This window comes from Colius striatus, unplaced genomic scaffold, assembly GCF_028858725.1.
Source record: "Colius striatus isolate bColStr4 unplaced genomic scaffold, bColStr4.1.hap1 scaffold_68, whole genome shotgun sequence".
NCBI classification, from domain to species: domain Eukaryota; kingdom Metazoa; phylum Chordata; class Aves; order Coliiformes; family Coliidae; genus Colius; species Colius striatus.
The window spans coordinates 545,565-567,429 of NW_026908537.1; positions in this window are offsets into that span (position 1 = coordinate 545,565).

Here is a 21,865-nt window from a genome sequence, read left to right on the forward strand (position 1 = left end):
CGGGACCACCCCCCTGAGCATCCCCGGGACCCGGGACCACCCCCCTGAGCATCCCCTGGCCCTGGGACCACCCCCCTGAGCATCCCCTGGCCCCGGGACCACCCCCCTGAGCAGCCCCGGGACCACCCCCCTGAGCATCCCCCGGCCCCAGAGCCCTCCCCACACGGGCTGGGTGATGGGGGAGGGGGATGGGGGGATGGGGGAGGGGATGGGAGGTGGGAGGTGGGGGGAGTGTTGGGGTGACCTGAGGTCGTTATAGGGGGTCTTGGGGTCTCTGTGGGGTATCGTGGGGGGTACTGAGGGCTCTGTGGGGCACCCTTGGGGGTCTTGAGGTCTCTGTGGGGCATCCTGAGGGGTCCTGAGGGCTCTATGGGGCAACTGGAGTCTCTGTGGGGCACCCTGGGGTCTCTATGGGGCATCCTGGGGGGTCCTGAGGGCTCTGTGGGGCACCCTGAGGGGTCCTGAGGGCTCTGTGGGGCACCCTGGGGTCTCTGTGGGGCATCCTGGGGGGTCCTGAGGGCTCTGTGGGGCAACTGGAGGTCTCTGTGGGGCACCCTGGGGTCTCTGTGGGGCACCCTGGGGTCTCTATGGGGCATCCTAGGGGGTCCTGAGGGCCCTGTGGGGCACCCTTGGGGGTCTTGAGGTCTCTATGGGGCACCCTGAGGGGTCCTGGGGTCTCTGAGGCACCTTGAGGTCTCTGTGGGGCACCCTGAGGGGTCCTGAGGGCTCTGTGGGGCACCCTCTAGTCTCCATGGGGCACCGTGGAGTCCCTATGGGGCACTTATGGGGGTCCTGAGGGCTCTATGGGGCACTCTGAGGTCTCTGTGGGGCACCCTGGGGTCTCTGTGGGGCATCTTGGGGTCTCTATGGGGCATCCTGAGGGGTCCTGAGGTCTCTATGGGGCATCCTAGGGGGTCCTGAGGGCTCTGTGGGGCATCCTGGGGGGTCCTGAGGGCTCTGTGGGGCACCCTGAGGTCTCTATGGGGCACCCTGAGGGGTCCTGAGGGCTCTGTGGGGCACCCTGGGGTCTCTGTGGGGCACCCTGGGGGGTCCTGAGGGCTCTGTGGGGCACCCTGGGGGGTCCTGAGGGCTCTGTGGGGCACCCTGGGGTCTCTGTGGGGCACCCTGAGGGGTCCTGAGGGCTCTGTGGGGCACCCTGGGGTCTCTGTGGGGCATCCTGGGGGGTCCTGAGGGCTCTATGGGGCACCCTTGGGGTTCTTGAGGTCTCTATGGGGCATCCTGGGGGGTCCTGAGGGCTCTATGGGGCAACTGGAGGTCTTTGAGGGGCACCCTGGGGTCTCTGTGGGGCATCCTGAGGGGTCTTGAGGTCTCTATGGGGCAACTGGATGTCTCTGTGAGGCACCCTGAGGGGTCCTGAGATCTCTATGGGGCACCCTTGTGGGGTCTTGAGGTCTCTATGGGGCATCCTGGGGGGTTCTGAGGGCTCTGTGGGGCAACTGGAGGTCTCTGTGGGGCACCCTGAGGGGTCCTGAGGTCTCTATGGGGCACCCTGAGGGGTCCTGAGGGCTCTATGGGGCACCCTGAGGTCTGTATGGGGCACCCTCAGTGGTCTTGATGTCTCTGTGGGGCACCCTGGGGGGTCCTGAGGGCTCTGTGGGGCACCCTGAGGGGTCCTGAGGGCTCTGTGGGGCACCCTGGGGTCTCTGTGGGGCACCCTGAGGGGTCCTGAGGGCTCTGTGGGGCACTCTGAGGTCTCTGTGGGGCACCCTGAGGGGTCCTGAGGGCTCTGTGGGGCAACTGGAGGTCTCTGTGGGGCACCCTGGGGGGTCCTGAGGGCTCTGTGGGGCACCCTGAGGGGTCCTGAGGGCTCTATGGGGCAACTGGAGGTCTCTGTGGGGCACCCTGGGGGGTCCTGAGGGCTCTGTGGGGCACCCTGAGGGGTCCTGAGGGCTCTATGGGGCAACTGGAGGTCTCTGTGGGGCACCCTGGGGGGTCCTGAGGGCTCTGTGGGGCACCCTGAGGTGCTCTTTGGGTCTCTCTGGGGCACCCTGGGGGGTCCTGGGGGTCTCTTTGGTGCTCTTGGGGGTCTCCATGGGGTCTGGGGGTGTCCATGGGGGTCTTTGGGTCTCCAGGAAGGTGTTGGGGGTCTCCATGATGCTCTTGGGGGTCTCTATGGGGATGTCCATGGGGGTCTCGGGGGTCTCTGTGAGGCACTTGGGGGTCCCCTTGGGGGTCTCTATGGGAATCTTGGGCCTCTTGGGGGTCTTGTGGGTCTCCACGAGGCACTTGGGGGTCTCCATGGGGGCTCTTTGGGGCTCTTGGGCCTCTTGGGGGTCTCCACGAGGCACTTGGGGGTCTCCATGGGGGTCTCTGTGGAGTACTTGGGGGTCTCCATGGGGTCTCTTTGGGGCTCTTGGGGGTCTTTATGAGGGTCTTGGGGGACTTCATGGGGGTCTCCATGGGGGTCTCTATGGGGCTCTTGGGGGTCTCCATGGGGGTCTCCATGGGGGTCTCTATGGAGTACTTGGAGGTCCCCTTGGGGGTCTCTATGGGGCTCTTGGGCTTCTTGGGGGTCTTGGGGGTCTCCACGAGGCACTTGGGGGTCTCCATGGGGGTGTCCATGGGAGGGGTCTCCATGGGGGTCTCAGGAGTCTCTGTGAGGCACTTGGGGGTCTCCATGGGGCTCTTGGGGGTCTCCCTGGGGATATCCATGGGGGTCTCTGTGGGGCTCTTGGGGGTCTTTATGAGGGTCTTGGGGGTCTCCATGGGGGTCTCCATTGGGGTGTCTGTGGAGTACTTGGAGGTCCCCTTGGGGGTCTCTATGGGGCTCTTGGGGGTCTCCATGGGGGTCTCTGTGTGGTACTTGGGGGTCTCCATGGGGCACTTGGGGGTCTCTATGGGGCACTTGGGGGTCTCCATGGGGGTCTCTGTGTGGTACTTGGGGGTCTCCATGGGGCACTTGGGGGTCTCTATGGGGCACTTGGGGGTCTCCATGGGGGTCTCTATGATGCTCTTTGGGGTCCTCTTGGGGGTCTCTATGGGGCTCTTGGGCCTCTTGGGGGTCTCCACGAGGCACTTTGGGGTCTCCATGGGGGTCTCTGGGGGGCTCTTGGGGGTCTCCACGAGGCACTTTGGGGTCTCTGTGGGGCTCTTGATCCTCTTGGGGGTCTCTTGGGGGTCTCCACGAGGCACTTGGGGGTCTCCATGGGGGTCTCTATGAGGCACTTGGGGGTCTCCACGAGGAACTTGGGGGTGTCCATGGGGGTCTCTATGATGCTCTTGGGGGTCTCTATGGGCCTCTTGGGGGTCTCCACGAGCCACTTGGGGGTCTCTATGGGGCTCTTGGTCCTCTTGGGGGTCTCTTGGGGGTCTCCACGAGGTACTTGGGGGTCTGTATGGGGGTCTCTATGATGCTCTTGAGGGTCTCCATGGGGGTCTCTGTGGAGTACTTGGGGGTCTCCATGGGGGTCTCCACGAGGCACTTCGGGGTCCCCTTGGGGGTCTCCATGGGGTTCTCTATGATGCTCTTGGGGGTCTCTTGGGGGTCTCCACGAGGCACTTGGGGGTCTCTGTGGGGCACTTGGGGGTCTCCACGAGGCACTTGGGGGTCTCCGTGGGGGTCTCTATGATGCTCTTGGGGGTCTCCACGAGGCACTTTGGGGTCCCCTTGGGGATCTCCATGGGGCTCTTGGGGGGTCTCCATGGGGGTCTCCACGAGGCACTTGGGGGTCTCCATGGGGGTCCCTATGGATCACTTGGGGGTCTCCACGAGGCACTTGGGGGTCTCTATGGGGCACTTGGGGGTCTCCACGAGGCACTTGGGGGTCTCTATGGGGGTCTCTATGATGCTCTTGGGGGTCTCTATGGGGCACTTGGGGGTCTCTTGGGGGTCTCCACGAGGCACTTGGGGGTCTCTGTGGGGCACTTGGGGGTCTCCACGAGGCACTTGGGGGTCTCCGTGGGGGTCTCTATGAGGCACTTGGGGGTCTCTATGGATCACTTGGGGGTCTCCGTGGGGCACTTGGGGGTCTCTATGGGGCACTTGGGGGTCTCCATGGGGGTGTCCATGGGGGGGGTCTCCATGGGGGTCTCAGGAGTCTCTGTGAGGCTCTTGGGGGTCTCCATGGGGCTCTTGGGGGTCTCCCTGGGGATATCCATGGGGGTCTCTGTGGGGGTCTCTGTGGGGCTCTTGGGGGTCTTTATGAGGGTCTTGGGGGTCTCCATGGGGGTCTCCATTGGGGTGTCTGTGGAGTACTTGGAGGTCCCCTTGGGGGTCTCTATGGGGCTCTTGGGGGTCTCCATGGGGGTCTCTGTGTGGTACTTGGGGGTCTCCATGGGGCACTTGGGGGTCTCTATGGGGCACTTGGGGGTCTCCATGGGGGTCTCTATGATGCTCTTTGGGGTCCTCTTGGGGGTCTCTATGGGGCTCTTGGGCCTCTTGGGGGTCTCCACGAGGCACTTGGGGGTCTCCATGGGGGTCTCTGGGGGGCTCTTGGGGGTCTCCACGAGGCACTTTGGGGTCTCTGTGGGGCTCTTGATCCTCTTGGGGGTCTCTTGGGGGTCTCCACGAGGCACTTGGGGGTCTCCATGGGGGTCTCTATGAGGCACTTGGGGGTCTCCACGAGGAACTTGGGGGTGTCCATGGGGGTCTCTATGATGCTCTTGGGGGTCTCTATGGGCCTCTTGGGGGTCTCCACGAGCCACTTGGGGGTCTCTATGGGGCTCTTGGTCCTCTTGGGGGTCTCTTGGGGGTCTCCACGAGGTACTTGGGGGTCTGTATGGGGGTCCCTATGATGCTCTTGAGGGTCTCCATGGGGGTCTCTGTGGAGTACTTGGGGGTCTCCATGGGGGTCTCCACGAGGCACTTTGGGGTCCCCTTGGGGGTCTCCATGGGGTTCTCTATGATGCTCTTGGGGGTCTCTTGGGGGTCTCCACAAGGCACTTGGGGGTCTCTGTGGGGCACTTGGGGGTCTCCACGAGGCACTTGGGGGTCTCCATTGGGGTCTCTATGATGCTCTTGGGGGTCTCCACGAGGAACTTGGGGGTCTCTATGGGGCACTTGGGGGTCTCCACGAGGCACTTGGGGGTCTCTATGGGGCACTTGGGGGTCTCCACGAGGCACTTGGGGGTCTCCACGAGGCACTTGGGGGTCTCTATGGGGCACTTGGGGGTCTCCACGAGGCACTTGGGGGTCTCTGTGGGGCACTTGGGGGTCTCTGTGGATCACATGGGGGTCTCTATGGGGCACTTGGGGGTCTCCGTGGGGCTCTTGGGGGTCTCCCGGGGGTCTCTATGATGCTCTTGGGGGTCTCCACGAGGCACTTGGGGGTCTCCGTGGGGCACTTGGGGGTCTCCACGAGGCACTTGGGGGGCTCCATGGGGGTCTCTGGGGGGCTCTTGGGGGTCTCTATGGGGCACTTGAGGGTCTCCATGGGGGTCTCTATGATGCTCTTTGGGGTCCTCTTGGGGGTCTCTATGGGGCTCTTGGGCCTCTTGGGGGTCTCTTGGGGGTCTCCACGAGGTACTTGAGGGTCTCCATGGGGGTCTCAATGGGGCTCTTGGGGGTCTCTATGGGGCTCTTGGGGGTCTCCATGGGGGTCTCCACGAGGCACTTTGGGGTCCCCTTGGGGGTCTCCATGGGGTTCTCTATGATGCTCTTGGGGGTCTCTTGGGGGTCTCCACAAGGCACTTGGGGGTCTCTGTGGGGCACTTGGGGGTCTCCACGAGGCACTTGGGGGTCTCCGTGGGGGTCTCTATGATGCTCTTGGGGGTCTCCACGAGGCACTTGAGGGTCTCTTTGGGGCACTTGGGGGTCTCCACGAGGCACTTGGGGGTCTCCATGGGGGGTCCCCTTGGGGGTCTCTATGGGGCTTTTGCAGGTCTCCATGGGGGTCTCCATGGGGGTCTCTATGATGCTCTTGGGGGTCTCTATGGGCCTCTTGGGGGTCTCCACGAGCCACTTGGGGGTCTCTATGGGGCTCTTGGTCCTCTTGGGGGTCTCTTGGGGGTCTCCACGAGGTACTTGGGGGTCTCTTGGGGGTCTCTATGATGCTCTTGGGGGTCTCTATGGGGCACTTGGGGGTCTCCATGGGGCTCTTGGTCCTCTTGGGGGTCTCTTGGGGGTCTCCGTGGGGCACTTGGGGGTCTCCACGAGGCACTTGGGGGTCTCTATGGGGCACTTGGGGGTCTCCGTGGGGCACTTGGGGGTCTCCATGGGGCTCTTGGGGGTCTCCACGAGGCACTTGGGGGTCTCTATGGGGCACTTGGGGGTCTCCACGAGGCACTTGGGGGTCTCTATGGGGCACTTGGGGGTCTCCACGAGGCACTTGGGGGTCTCTATGGGGGTCTCTATGATGCTCTTGGGGGTCTCTATGGGGCACTTGGGGGTCTCCATTGGGGTCTCCACGAGGCACTTGGGGGTCTCCGTGGGGCTCTTGGGGGTCTCTATGGGGGTCTCTATGGATCACTTGGGGGTCTCCATGGGGGTCTCTATGGATCACTTGGGGGTCTCCACGAGGCACTTGGGGGTCTCTATGGATCACTTGGGGGTCTCCACGAGGCACTTGGGGGTCTCTATGGGGCACTTGGGGGTCTCCACGAGGCACTTGGGGGTCTCCATGGGGGTCTCTATGATGCTCTTGGGGGTCTCTATGGGGCTCTTGGGGGTCTCCGTGGGGCTCTTGGGGGTCTCCGTGGGGCACTTGGGGGTCTCTATGGGGCTCTTGGGGGTCTCCGTGGGGCACTTGGGGGTCTCCGTGGGGCTCTTGGGGGTCTCCGTGGGGCACTTGGGGGTCTCTATGGGGCTCTTGGGGGTCTCCGTGGGGCACTTGGGGGTCTCTATGGGGCTCTTGGGGGTCTCCGTGGGGCACTTGGGGGTCTCTATGGGGCTCTTGGGGGTCTCCGTGGGGCACTTGGGGGTCTCTATGGGGCTCTTGGGGGTCTCCGTGGGGCACTTGGGGGTCTCCGTGGGGCTCTTGGGGGTCTCCGTGGGGCACTTGGGGGTCTCTATGATGCTCTTGCGGGTCTCTATGGGGCACTTGGGGGTCTCCGTGGGGCTCTTGGGGGTCTCTCGGGGGTCTCAGGGTGTCCCCGGGGGGCGTTTTGGGGTGTCCCCTCCCCCCTCCCGACCCACATTAAAGGACCTTTCGGGACGTTTTGGGTTTGTTTCTCCTTCTTTTGGTGCTTCCGCCCCACCACGCCCCTCTGGTGACGTCATCGTGACGTCACCACAGCGGCCCCGCCCCCAGAGGCCACGTGACACCGAGTTCTGGGTCAAATCCTGCCGGTTTGGGTCTAAACCCCCAGTTTTAGGGTCTAAATCCCCTATTTTGGGTCTAAACCCCCAGTTTTGGGTCTAAACCCTCGGTTTTTGGGTGTAAAGCCTCATTTTTGGGGTCTAAAGCCCCAGTTTTAAGGTCTAAATCCTCGTTTTTGAGTCTAAACCCACAGTTTTAGGGTCTAAATCCTCAATTTTTGGGTCTAAAGTCTAGTTTTAGGGTCTAAATCCTCGTTTTAGGTCTGTATCACCTGGTTTTGGGTCTAAATCCTTGGTTTTGGGGTCTGAATCCCCATTTTTAGGGTCTAAATCCCCTATTTTGGGTCTAAACACCTAGTTTTAGGGTCTAAATCCTCATTTTAGGTCTGTATCACCTGGTTTTGGGTCCAAATCCTTGTTTTTGGGGTCTAAACCCCCAGTTTTAGGGACTAAATACTCAGTTTTGGGTCTAAATCCCTAGTATTAGGGTCTAAATCCTCAATCTTTGGGTCTAAAGTCTAGTTTTAGGGTCTAAATCCTCGTTTTAGGTCTGTATCACCTGGTTTTGGGTCTAAATCCTTGGTTTTGGGGTCTGAATCCCCATTTTTAGGGTCTAAATCCCCTATTTTGGGTCTAAACACCTAGTTTTAGGGTCTAAATCCTCGTTTTAGGTCTGTATCACCTGGTTTTGGGTCCAAATCCTTGTTTTTGGGGTCTAAACCCCCAGTTTTAGGGACTAAATACTCAGTTTTGGGCTCTAAACCATGGTTTTAAGGTCTAAATTCCCTATTTTGGGTCTAAACGCCCAGTTTTAGGGTCTAAATCCTCAATTTTTGGGTCTAAATCCTTGGTTTAGGTCTGTACCACCTGGTTTTGGGTCTAAATCCTCGTTTTTGGGGTCTAAACCCCCTGTTTTAGGGTCTAAATCCCCAGTTTTGGGGCTATAGTTTTTAGGGTCTAAATCCTTGTTTTAGGTCTATACCACCTGGTTTTGGGTCTAAATCCTCATTTTCGGGCTCAAAACTCCCTGTTTTAGGGTCTAAATCCTCAGTTTTGGTGTCTAAACCATGGTTTTAGGGTCTAAATCCTCATTTTTGGGGATAGAGTCTAGATTTTAGGGTCTAAATCCTTGTTTTGAGGTCTATACCACCTGGTTTTGGGTCTAAACCCTCATTTTTGGGGTCTAAACTCCCTGTTTTAGGGTCTAAATTCCCAGTTTTGGGTCTAAATCCTTTGTTTTAGGGTCTAAATTCTTGTTTTTGGTGTCTAAACCATGGTTTTAAGCTCTAAATCCCCATTTTTGGGGGCCTAAAGTCTAGTGTTTAGGGTCTAAATCCTCAGTTTAGGTCTGTCCCACCTGGTTTTGGGCCTAAATCCTCGTTTTTGGGGTCTAAACCCACAGTTTTAGGCTCTAAATCCTCAATTTTTGGGTCTAAACTCTAGTTTTTAGGGTCTAAATCCTTGTTTTGAGGTCTATACCACCTGGTTATGAGTCTAAACCCTCGTTTTCGGGGTCTAAACTCCCAGTTTTAGGGTCTAAATCCTCGTTTCTGGGGGCTAAAGTCTAGATTTTAGGGTCTAAAGCCTCATTTTTGGGGTCTAAACATCCAGTTTTAGGGTCTAAGTCCCCTGTTTTGGGGTCTAAACCATGGTTTTAGGGTCTAAATCCTCATTTTTAGGACTACACCCCCTGTTTTAGGCTCTAAATCCTCATTTTTTTGGCCTATAGTCTATTTTTTAGGGTCTAAATCCCTGTTTTTGGGGTCTAAAGTCTAGATTTTAGGGTCTAAAGCCTCATTTTTGGGGTCTAAACCCCCAGTTTTAGGGACTAAATCCCCCGTTTTGGGGTCTAAACCTCCAGTTTTAGGGACTAAATCCCCAGTTTTGGGACTAAACCCCCAGTTTTAGGGTCTGAATTCTCAGTTTTGGGGTCTAAACCATGGTTTTAAGGTCTAAATTCTCATTTTTAGGTCTAAACCCCCAGTTTTAGGCTCTAAATCCTCAATTTTTGGGTCTAAAGTCTAGATTTTAGGGTCTATATCCTTGTTTTGAGGTCTGTACCACCTGGTTTTGGGTCTAAATGCTTGGTTTTGGGGTCTAAACCCCCTGTTTTAGGGACTAAATCCCCAGTTTTGGGTCTAAACCCCCAGTTTTAGGGTCTGAATCCTCAGTTTTGGGGCATAAGTTCTAGTTTTTAGGGTCTAAATCCTCGGTTTAGGTCTGTACCACCTGGTTTTGGGTCTAAATACTCGGTTTTGGGGTCTAAACCTCCAGTTTTAGGGACTAAATCCCCAGTTTTGGGTCTAAACCCCCAGTTTTAGGGTCTGAATCCTCAGTTTTGGGGTCTAAACCATGGGTTTAAGATCTAAATCCTCACTTTTGGGTCTAAATCCCCCGTTTTAGGCTGTAAATCCTCATCTTTGGGGCGTAAGGTCTAGTTTTTAGGGTCTAAATCTTCGGTTTAGGTCTGTACCACCTGATTATGGGTCTTAATCCTTGGTTTTGGGGTCTAAACCCCCAGTTTTAGGCTCTAAATCCTCATTTTTGGGGTCTAAATCCCCTCTTTTAGGGTCTAAAACCCCTGTTTTAGGTCTAAATCCCTAGTTTTAGGCTCTAAATCCTCATTTTTTTGGCCTAAAGTCTATTTTTCAGGGTCTAAATCCTCATTTTAGGTCTATACCACCTGGTGTTGGGTCTAAATCCTCGTTTTTGGGGTCTAAACCCCCAGTTTTAGGGACTAAATCCCCAGTTTTGGGTCTAAACCATGGTTTTAAGGTCTAAATCCTCATTTTTAGGTCTAAACTCCCAGTTTTAGGCTCTAAATCCTCAATTTTTGGGTCTAAAGTCTAGTTTTTAGGGTCTAAATCCTTGTTTTAAGTCTACACCACCTGGTTTTGGGTCTAAATCATAATTTTTGGGGTCTAAACCCCAGTTTTAGGCTCTAAACCCTCATGTTTGGGATACAAACCCCCAATTTTAGGGTCTAAATCTCCTATTTTGGGTCTAAACCCTAGTTTTAGGGTCTAAATCCTTAGTTTTGGGATCTAAACCATGGTTTTAGGGTCTAAATCCTCATTTTCAGGACTAAATCCCCTGTGGGGGGTCTGTGGGGGTCTCATGGGGGTCTGTGGGGGGCACATGGGGGGTCTGTGGGGGGAACATGGGGGGCTGTGGGGGGTCTGTGGGGGGCACATGGGGGTCTGTGGGGGCTGTGGGGGGTCTGTGGGGGGTACATGGGGGTCTGTGGGGGCTGTGGGCTCTCTGGGGGGCACATGGGGGTCTGTGGGGGGTCTGTGGGGGCACATGGGGGTCTGTGGGGGCTGTGGGGGGTCTGTGGGGGGCACATGGGGGTCTGTGGGGGCTGTGGGGGGTCTGTGGGGGGCACATGGGGGTCTGTGGGGGGCACATGGGGTCTGTGGGGGGGCTGTGGGGGGTCTGTGGGGGCACATGGGGGTCTGTGGGGGGTCTGTGGGGGCACATGGGGGTCTGTGGGGGGCACATGGGGGTCTGTGGGGGGTCTGTGGGGGGCACATGGGGGTCTGTGGGGGCACATGGGGGTCTGTGGGGGCTGTGGGGGGTCTGTGGGGGGCACATGGGGGTCTGTGGGGGGCACATGGGGGTCTGTGGGGGGCACATGGGGTCTGTGGGGGGGCTGTGGGGGGTCTGTGGGGGGCACATGGGGGTCTGTGGGGGCACATGGAGGTGTGTGGGGGGTCTGTGGGGGGCACATGGGGGTCGGTGGGTGCACATGGGGGTCTGTGGGGGGTCTGTGGGGCTGTGGGGGGTCTGTGGGGGGCACATGGGGGTCTGTGGGGGCTGTGGGGGGCACATGGGGGTCTGTGGGGGGTCTGTGGGGGGTCTGTGGGGCTGTGGGGGGTCTGTGGGGGGCACAGGGGGGTCTGTGGGGGGCACATGGGGGTCTGTGGGGGGTCTGTGGGGGGCACATGGGGGTCTGTGGGGGGCACATGGGGGTCTGTGGGGCTGTGGGGGGTCTGTGGGGGGCACATGGGGGTCTGTGGGGGGTCTGTGGGGCTGTGGGGGGTCTGTGGGGGGCACAGGGGGGTCTGTGGGGGGCACATGGGGGTCTGTGGGGGGTCTGTGGGGGGCACATGGGGGTCTGTGGGGGGCACATGGGGGTCTGTGGGGCTGTGGGGGGTCTGTGGGGGGCACAGGGGGGTCTGTGGGGGGCACATGGGGGTCTGTGGGGGGTCTGTGGGGGGCACATGGGGGGCTGTGGGGGTCTGTGGGGGGCACATGGGGGGTCTGTGGGGGCACATGGGGGTCTGTGGGGGGTCTGTGGGGGGCACATGGGGGGTCTGTGGGGGGTCTGTGGGGGGCACATGGGGGTCTGTGGGGGCACATGGGGGTCTGTGGGGGGTCTGTGGGGGCACATGGGGGGTCTGTGGGGGCACATGGGGGTCTGTGGGGGGTCTGTGGGGGGCACATGGGGGGTCTGTGGGGGGTCTGTGGGGGGCACATGGGGGTCTGTGGGTCTGTGGGGGGTCTGTGGGGGCACATGGGGGTCTGTGGGGGGCACATGGGGGTCTGTGGGGGGTCTGTGGGGGCACATGGGGGGTCTGTGGGGGCACATGGGGGTCTGTGGGGGGTCTGTGGGGGGCACATGGGGGGTCTGTGGGGGGTCTGTGGGGGGCACATGGGGGTCTGTGGGGGCACATGGGGGTCTGTGGGGGGTCTGTGGGGGCACATGGGGGGTCTGTGGGGGCACATGGGGGTCTGTGGGGGGTCTGTGGGGGGCACATGGGGGGTCTGTGGGGGGTCTGTGGGGGCACATGGGGGTCTGTGGGGGGTCTGTGGGGGCACATGGGGGTCTGTGGGGGCTGTGGGGGGTCTGTGGGGGGCACATGGGGGTCTGTGGGGGGCACATGGGGGTCTGTGGGGGCACATGGGGGGCTGTGGGGGGTCTGTGGGGGTCTGTGGGTCTGTGGGGGCACATGGGGGTCTGTGGGGGGCACATGGGGGTCTGTGGGGGGTCTGTGGGGGCACATGGGGGTCTGTGGGTCTGTGGGGGGTCTGTGGGGGCACATGGGGGTCTGTGGGGGTCTGTGGGGGGCACACGGGGGTCTGTGGGGGGTCTGTGGGGGGCACATGGGGGTCTGTGGGGGCTGTGGGGGGCACATGGGGGGCTGTGGGGGCACATGGGGGTCTGTGGGGGGCACATTGGGGTCTGTGGGGGGTCTGTGGGGGCACATGGGGGTCTGTGGGGGGTCTGTGGGGGGCACATGGGGGTCTGTGGGGGGTCTGTGGGGGGCACATGGGGGGTCTGTGGGGGGTCTGTGGGGGGCACATGGGGGTCTGTGGGGGGTCTGTGGGGGGCACATGGGGGTCTGTGGGGGTACATGGGGGTCTGTGGGGGGTCTGTGGGGGCACATGGGGGGCTGTGGGGGGCACATGAGGGTCTGTGGGGGGTGTGTGGGGGCACATGGGGGTCTGTGGGGGCACATGGGGGTCTGTGGGGGGCACATGGGGGGCTGTGGGGGCACATGGGGGTCTGTGGGGGCACATGGGGGTCTGTGGGGGGCACATGGGGGTCTGTGGGGTCTGTGGGGGGTGTGTGGGGGGCACATGGGGGTCTGTGGGGGCACATGGGGGTCTGTGGGGGCTGTGGGGGGTCTGTGGGGGCACATGGGGGTCTGTGGGGGGGCTGTGGGGGGCACATGGGGGGTCTGTGGGGGGCACATGGGGGTCTGTGGGGGGCACATGGGGGTCTGTGGGGGCTGTGGGGGGTCTGTGGGGGGCACATGGGGGTCTGTGGGGGCACATGGGGGTCTGTGGGGGCTGTGGGGGGTCTGTGGGGGGCACATGGGGGTCTGTGGGGGGCACATGGGGGGCTGTGGTGGGCACATGGGGGGTCTGTGGGGGGCACATGGGGGTCTGTGGGGGGGGCTGTGGGGGGCACATGGGGGGTCTGTGGGGGGCACATGGGGGTCTGTGGGGGCTGTGGGGGGTCTGTGGGGGGCACATGGGGGTCTGTGGGGGCACATGGGGGTCTGTGGGGGCTGTGGGGGGTCTGTGGGGGGCACATGGGGGTCTGTGGGGGGCACATGGGGGGCTGTGGTGGGCACATGGGGGGTCTGTGGGGGGCACATGGGGGTCTGTGGGGGGGGCTGTGGGGGGCACATGGGGGGTCTGTGGGGGGCACATGGGGGTCTGTGGGGGCTGTGGGGGGTCTGTGGGGGGCACATGGGGGTCTGTGGGGGGCACATGGGGGTCTGTGGGGGTCTGTGGGGGGCACACGGGGGTCTGTGGGGGGTCTGTGGGGGGCACATGGGGGGTCTGTGGGGTCTGTGGGGGGTCTGTGGGGGCACATGGGGGGTCTGTGGGGTCTGTGGGGGGTCTGTGGGGGGCACACGGGGGTCTGTGGGGGGCACATGGGGGTCTGTGGGGGCTGTGGGGGCACATGGGGGTCTGTGGGGGGCACATGGGGGTCTGTGGGGGCTGTGGGGGCACATGGGGGTCTGTGGGGGTCTGTGGGGGGTCTGTGGGGGGCACATGGGGGTCTGTGGGGGTCTGTGGGGGGTCTGTGGGGGCACATGGGGGGTCTGTGGGGTCTGTGGGGGGTCTGTGGGGGCACATGGGGGGTCTGTGGGGTCTGTGGGGGGTCTGTGGGGGGCACATGGGGGTCTGTGGGGGCACATGGGGGTCTGTGGGGGGCACATGGGGGTCTGTGGGGGCACATGGGGGTCTGTGGGGGCTGTGGGGGGTCTGTGGGGGGCACATGGGGGTCTGTGGGGGCACATGGGGGTCTGTGGGGGCTGTGGGGGGTCTGTGGGGGGCACATGGGGGTCTGTGGGGGGCACATGGGGGGCTGTGGTGGGCACATGGGGGGTCTGTGGGGGGCACATGGGGGTCTGTGGGGGGGGCTGTGGGGGGCACATGGGGGGTCTGTGGGGGGTCTGTGGGGGGCACATGGGGGTCTGTGGGGGCTGTGGGGGGTCTGTGGGGGCACATGGGGGGTCTGTGGGGTCTGTGGGGGGTCTGTGGGGGCACATGGGGTCTGTGGGGGGCACATGGGGGTCTGTGGGGGCTGTGGGGGCACATGGGGGTCTGTGGGGGTCTGTGGGGGGTCTGTGGGGGGCACATGGGGGTCTGTGGGGGTCTGTGGGGGGTCTGTGGGGGCACATGGGGGGTCTGTGGGGTCTGTGGGGGGTCTGTGGGGGCACATGGGGTCTGTGGGGGGCACATGGGGGTCTGTGGGGGCACATGGGGTCTGTGGGGGGCACATGGGGGTCTGTGGGGGCACATGGGGTCTGTGGGGGGCACATGGGGGTCTGTGGGGGGCACATGGGGGTCTGTGGGGGCTGTGGGGGGTCTGTGGGGGCACATGGGGTCTGTGGGGGCACATGGGGGGCTGTGGGGGGTGTGTGGGGGGCACATGGGGGGTCTGTGGGGGGTCTGTGGGGGGCACATGGGGGTCTGTGGGTCTGTGGGGGGTCTGTGGGGGGCACATGGGGGTCTGTGGGGGGTCTGGGGGGGCACATGGGGGGTCTGTGGGGGGTCTGTGGGGGCACATGGGGGTCTGTGGGGGGTGTGTGGGGGGCACATGGGGGTCTGTGGGGGGTCTGTGGGGGGCACATGGGGGTCTGTGGGGGTCTGTGGGGGGCACATGGGGGTCTGTGGGGGTCTGTGGGGGCACATGGGGGTCTGTGGGGGGCACATGGGGGTCTGTGGGGGCTGTGGGGGGTCTGTGGGGGCACATGGGGTCTGTGGGGGGCACATGGGGGTCTGTGGGGGCACATGGGGTCTGTGGGGGGCACATGGGGGTCTGTGGGGGGCACATGGGGTCTGTGTGGGGCACATGGGGGTCTGTGGGGGCTGTGGGGGGCACATGGGGGGCTGTGGGGGCACATGGGGTCTGTGGGGGGGCTGTGGGGGGCACATGGGGGTCTGTGGGGGGCACATGGGGTCTGTGGGGGCACATGGGGTCTGTGGGGGGGCTGTGGGGGGCACATGGGGGTCTGTGGGGGGCACATGGGGTCTGTGGGGGCACATGGGGTCTGTGGGGGGGCTGTGGGGGGCACATGGGGGGCTGTGGGGGGTGTGTGGGGGGCACATGGGGGGTCTGTGGGGGGTCTGTGGGGGGCACATGGGGGTCTGTGGGTCTGTGGGGGGTCTGTGGGGGGCACATGGGGGTCTGTGGGGGGTCTGGGGGGGCACATGGGGGGTCTGTGGGGGGTCTGTGGGGGCACATGGGGGTCTGTGGGGGGTGTGTGGGGGGCACATGGGGGTCTGTGGGGGGTCTGTGGGGGGCACATGGGGGTCTGTGGGGGTCTGTGGGGGGCACATGGGGGTCTGTGGGGGTCTGTGGGGGCACATGGGGGTCTGTGGGGGGCACATGGGGGTCTGTGGGGGCTGTGGGGGGTCTGTGGGGGGCACATGGGGGGTCTGTGGGGGGTCTGTGGGGGGCACATGGGGGTCTGTGGGGGGTCTGTGGGGGGCACATGGGGGGCTGTGGGGGGCACATGGGGGTCTGTGGGGGCACATGGGGGTCTGTGGGGGGCACATGGGGTCTGTGGGGGGCACATGGGGGGTCTGTGGGGGGTCTGTGGGGGGCACATGGGGGGTCTGTGGGGGGTCTGTGGGGGCACATGGGGGTCTGTGGGGGGCACATGGGGGTCTGTGGGGGGCACATGGGGGTCTGTGGGGGCTGTGGGGGGTCTGTGGGGGGCACATGGGGGTCTGTGGGGGGCACATGGGGGTCTGTGGGGGCTGTGGGGGGTCTGTGGGGGGCACATGGGGGTCTGTGGGGGGCACATGGGGGTCTGTGGGGGGTCTGTGGGGGCACATGGGGGTCTGTGGGGGGCACATGGGGGGTCTGTGGGGGGTCTGTGGGGGCACATGGGGGTCTGTGGGGGGTCTGTGGGGGCACATGGGGGTCTGTGGGGGGCACATGGGGGTCTGTGGGGGTCTGTGGGGGCACATGGGGGTCTGTGGGGGGTCTGTGGGGGCACATGGGGGTCTGTGGGGGTCTGTGGGGGGCACATGGGGGGTCTGTGGGGGCACATGGGGGTCTGTGGGGGGCACATGGGGGTCTGTGGGGGGTCTGTGGGGGGCACATGGGGGGTCTGTGGGGGGTCTGTGGGGGCACATGGGGGTCTGTGGGGGCACATGGGGGTCTGTGGGGGGTCTGTGGGGGCACATGGGGGGTCTGTGGGGGCACATGGGGGTCTGTGGGGGCACATGGGGGTCTGTGGGGGGTCTGTGGGGGCACATGGGGGGTCTGTGGGGGCACATGGGGGTCTGTGGGGGCTGTGGGGGGTCTGTGGGGGCACATGGGGGTCTGTGGGGGGCACATGGGGGTCTGTGGGGGGTCTGTGGGGGCACATGGGGGTCTGTGGGGGCACATGGGGGTCTGTGGGGGGGCACATGGGGGTCTGTGGGGGGTCTGTGGGGGGCACATGGGGGTCTGTGGGTCTGTGGGGGGTCTGTGGGGGGCACATGGGGGTCTGTGGGGGGTCTGTGGGGGTCTGTGGGGGCTGTGGGGGGTCTGTGGGGGCACATGGGGGTCTGTGGGGGGCACATGGGGTCTGTGGGGGGCACATGGGGGTCTGTGAGGGCTGTGGGGGGGCTGTGGGGGGCACATGGGGGTCTGTGGGGGCACATGGGGGGCTGTGGGGGGCACATGGGGGTCTGTGGGGGGTGTGTGGGGGGCACATGGGGGTCTGTGGGGGGCACATGGGGGTCTGTGGGGGGCACATGGGGTCTGTGGGGTCTGTGGGGGGTCTGTGGGGGCACATGGGGGTCTGTGGGGGGGCACATGGGGGGCTGTGGGGGTCTGTGGGGGGCACATGGGGGGTCTGTGGGGGCACATGGGGGGCTGTGGGGGTCTGTGGGGGGCACATGGGGGGTCTGTGGGGGCACATGGGGGTCTGTGGGGGGCACATGGGGGGCTGTGGGGGGTCTGTGGGGGCACATGGGGGTCTGTGGGGGGCACATGGGGGTCTGTGGGGGGTCTGTGGGGGCACATGGGGGGCTGTGGGGGCACATGGGGAGCTGTGGGGGTCTGTGGGGGGCACATGGGGGGCTGTGGGGGGTCTGTGGGGGCACATGGGGGTCTGTGGGGGCACATGGGGAGCTGTGGGGGTCTGTGGGGGGCACATGGGGGGTCTGTGGGGGCACATGGGGGTCTGTGGGGGGCACATGGGGGGTCTGTGGGGGGTCTGTGGGGGGCACATGGGGGGCTGTGGGGGCACATGGGGGTCTGTGGGGGCACATGGGGGGTCTGTGGGGGCTGTGGGGGGTCTGTGAGGGGCACATGGGGGTCTGTGGGGGCTGTGGGGGGTCTGTGGGGGGCACATGGGGGTCTGTGGGTCTGTGGGGGGTCTGTGGGGGCACATGGGGGTCTGTGGGGGCACATGGGGGGTCTGTGGGGGGTCTGTGGGGGTCTGTGGGGGCTGTGGGGGGTCTGTGGGGGCACATGGGGGTCTGTGGGGGCACATGGGGGGCTGTGGGGGTCTGTGGGGGGCACATGGGGGGTCTGTGGGGGCACATGGGGGTCTGTGGGGGGTCTGTGGGGGCACATGGGGGGCTGTGGGGGGTCTGTGGGGGCACATGGGGGTCTGTGGGTCTGTGGGGGTCTGTGGGGGCTGTGGGGGGTCTGTGGGGGCACATGGGGGTCTGTGGGGGCACATGGGGGGCTGTGGGGGTCTGTGGGGGGCACATGGGGGTCTGTGGGGGCACATGGGGGGCTGTGGGGGGTCTGTGGGGGCACATGGGGGGTCTGTGGGGGCACATGGGGGTCTGTGGGGGGTCTGTGGGGGCACATGGGGGGCTGTGGGGGGTCTGTGGGGGCACATGGGGGTCTGTGGGTCTGTGGGGGGTCTGTGGGGGCACATGGGGGTCTGTGGGGGGCACATGGGGGTCTGTGGGGGGTCTGTGGGGGCACATGGGGGTCTGTGGGGGGTCTGTGGGGGTCTCTGGGGGGGATTTGGGGGGTCTTTATGGGTCTGTGGGGGTCTTTGGGGGTCTCTGGGGGGTCTGTGGGGTCTCTGTGGGTCTATAGGGGGTCTCTGGGGGGTCTCTGGGGGGGTCTCTGGGGGTCTCTAGGGATTTCTGGGGGTCTCTGGGGGGTCTTTGGGGGTCTCTGGGGGGTCTCTGGGGGGTCTCTGGGGGTCTCTGTGGGCCTTTGGGGGTCTTTGGGGGGGATTTGGGGGTCTCTGGGGGTCTCTGGGGGGTCTCTGTGGGTCTCGGGGGTCTCTGGGGGGGATTTGGGGGGGATTTGGGGGTCTCTGGGGGTCTTTGAGGGGTCTTTGGGGGGTCTCTGGGGGTCTCTGGGGGGTCTTTGGGGGTCTCCGGGGGTCTCACGGGGGTCTCCGTGCCCGCTCCATCATGGCGGCTCCTCCTCCCTCCTCAGCGCCGCCACGTGCCCCCCCAAATCTCGCGAGACCACGCTTTGCCCCTCCTTTTACTTCATGGTAAATCTCGCGAGATTTCCCCCCCACACGCCTCTTTCCCGCCCTTCCGTTCCCGCCGCCGCTTTTCCCGCTCCCGTCTCTTTCCCCTCAGCGCGGCGCCGCCATCTTGGTGCCCCCCCCACCCTTCATATTCCTCCTCCTCTTCCTCTTCCTCTTCCTCCCCACACCCCCCTCCCTCCCCCTCCTGCTTCGCGGCGGCCTCAGGACTCCATTTCCCGTGAGTCCTTTAATGGGGGTGGGAAACAGCGGCGGGACGGTGAGGGGAGAAAGGTTGAAAGGGGGGGGGGGGGGCGGCCATTTTGCGGCGGCGGCGGATGGCGGCGGCTCCGCGGAGGGGTTGAGGCGGAGCGGGAGGCGCCTCCTCCTCCTCCTCTTCCTCCTCCTCCTCTTCCTCCTCACCTCACACCCCCAGCCCCACCGGTGAGGAGCGGAGGGAGCGATCGGTAACGGAGAATGGGAGGGTGGGGGGGGGTGGGATTCGTCCCCACCTTTAAGGGGTTTAATCGTGTGTGGCTGAGGGGAAAAGGGGGTGAAGGGGTTGTGGGGAGAAGGGGGGATCCCCCCAAGGTGAGGGGAGGTGGGGGGAAGGATCCAACCCCCCCGTTGTGGGGGGATTCGGAGGGGTGAAGGGGGGGGGCACACATCGATGTGGGGGTGAGGGGCTCGATATGGGGGGCAGGGACCCCAGTGTGGGTCAGGGGACCCCAATATAGGGTGAGAGACCCCCCAGGAGGGCTCAGGGGACCCCAATATGGGGTGAGGGACACCCAGTGTGGGTCAGGGGACCCCAATATAGGGTGAGAGACCACCCAGGAGGGCTCAGGGGACCCCAATATGGGGTGAGGGACCCCCAGTGTGGGGCAGAGGAGCCCTGTAGGGGGTGAGGGACCCCAATATGTGGGGAGGGGTCCAGTGTGGTTCAGGGGACCCCAATATGGGCTGAGAGACCCCCAGGAGTGGTCAGGAGACCCCTGAATGGGGTGAGGGGCTCGACATGGGGCTGAGGGACCCCCAGTGTGGGGCAGGAGACCCCGAATGGGCTGAGGGACCCCAATATGGGGTGAGGGGCTCGATATGGGGCTGAGGGACCCCAATGTGGGTCAGGAGACCCCTGAACGAGCTGAGGGACCCCAGTATGTGGGGAGGGGTCTAGTGTGGGTCAGGGGACCCCAATATGGGGTGAGGGACCCCAAGATGGGGTGAGGGGCTCGATATGGGGCTGAGGGACCCCAGTGTGGGGTGAGGGACCCCCAGGGTGGGTTGGGGGAGCCCTGAGAGGGGTGAGGGGCTTGATATGGGGCTGAGGGACCCCAATATGGGTCAGGGGACCCCAAGATGGGGTGAGGGGCTCGATATGGGGCTGAGGGACCCCAATGTGGGGTGAGAGACCCCCCAGGGTGGGTCAGGAGACCCCTGAATGGGCTGAGGGACCCCAATATGTGGGGAGGGGTCCTCTGTGGGTCAGGGGACCCCAATATGAAGTGAGGGACCCCCAGAGTGGGTCAGGAGACCCCTGAATGGGCTGAGGGACCCCAATGTGGGCTGAGGGACCCCAATATGTGGGGAGGGGTCCAGTGTGGGTCAGGGGACCCCAATATGGGCTGAGGGACCCCAATATGTGGGGAGGGGTGTACTGTGGGTCAGGGGGCTCCAATATGGGGTGAGGGGCTCAATATGGGGCTGAGGGACCCCAAGATGGGGGAAGGGACCCCCAGGGTGGGTTGGGGGAGCCCTGAGAGGGGTGAGGGGCTCGACATGGGGGTGAGGGACCCCAATGTGGGGCAGGAGACCCCTGAATGGGCTGAGGGACCCCAGTATGTGGGGAGGGATCTAGTGTGGGTCAGGGGACCCCAATATGGGGTGAGGGACCCCCAGAGTGGGTCAGGAGACCCCTGAATGAGCTGAGAGACCCCAAGATGGGGTGAGAGACCCCCAGGGTGGGTTGGGGGAACCCAGAGAGGGGTGAGGGGCTTGATGTGGGGGTGAGGGACCCCAATGTGGGGCAGGGGAGCTCTGAATGGGCTGAGGGACCCCAATGTGTGGGGAGGGGTCCCCAATGTGGGTCAGGGGACCCCAATATGGGGTGAGAGACCCCCAGAGTGGGTCAGGAGACCCCTGAATGAGCTGAGAGACCCCAAGATGGGGTGAGGGGTCCAGTGAGGGTTGGGGGGCTTCAATATGGGGTGAGGGACCCTCAGGGTGGGTTGGGGGAGCCCTGAGAGGGGTGAGGGGCTCGATATGGGGCTGAGGGACCCCAATGTGGGGTGAGGGGCTCGTTATGGGGGTGAGGGACCCGAATGTGGGGCAGGGGAGCTCTGAATGGGCTGAGGGACCCCAATATGTGGGGAGGGGTCCTCTGTGGGTCAGGAGACCCCAATGTGGGGTGAGAGACCCCCAGTCTGGGTCAGGAGACCCCTGAATGAGCTGAGGGACCCCAATGTGGGGTGAGGGGCTCGATATGGGGCTGAGGGACCCCAGTGTGGGTCAGGAGACCCCTGAATGGGCTCAGGGACCCCAGTATGTGGGGAGGGGTCCACTGTGGGTCAGGGGACCCCAATATGGGGTGAGGGACCCCCAGGGTGGGTTGGGGGAGCCCTGAGAGGGGTGGGGGGCTCAATATGGGGCTGAGGGACCCCAATATGGGTCAGGAGACCCCTGAATGGGCTGAGGGACCCCAATGTGGGGTGAGAGACCCCCCAGGGTGGGTCAGGAGACCCCTGAATGAGCTGAGGGACCCCAATATGGGGTGAGGGGTTCACTGTGGGTCAGGGGACCCCAATATGGGGTGAGGGACCCCCAGGAGGGGTCAGGGGAGCCCTGAGAGGGGTGAGGGGCTCGACATGGGGGTGAGGGACCCCAATGTGGGGCAGGAGACCCCTGAATGGGCTGAGGGACCCCAGTGTGGGGTGAGAGACCCCCAGGGTGGGTTGGGGGAGCCCTGAGAGGGGTGAGGGGCTCGATATGGGGGTGAGAGACCCCAATATGGGTCAGGGGACCCCCATGTGGGTCAGGGGCCCCCAATATGGGTCAGGGGACCCCAAATAGGGGCTGAGGGACCCCCAATATGGGTCAGGGGACCCCAGTGTGGGTCAGGGCACCCCAAATAGGGGGTGAGGGACCCCAGTGCAGGCCAGGGGACCCCCAATATGGGCTCAGGGACCCCCATGTGAGTCAGGGGACCCCCAGTATGGGCTGAGGGACCCCCAATATGGACTCA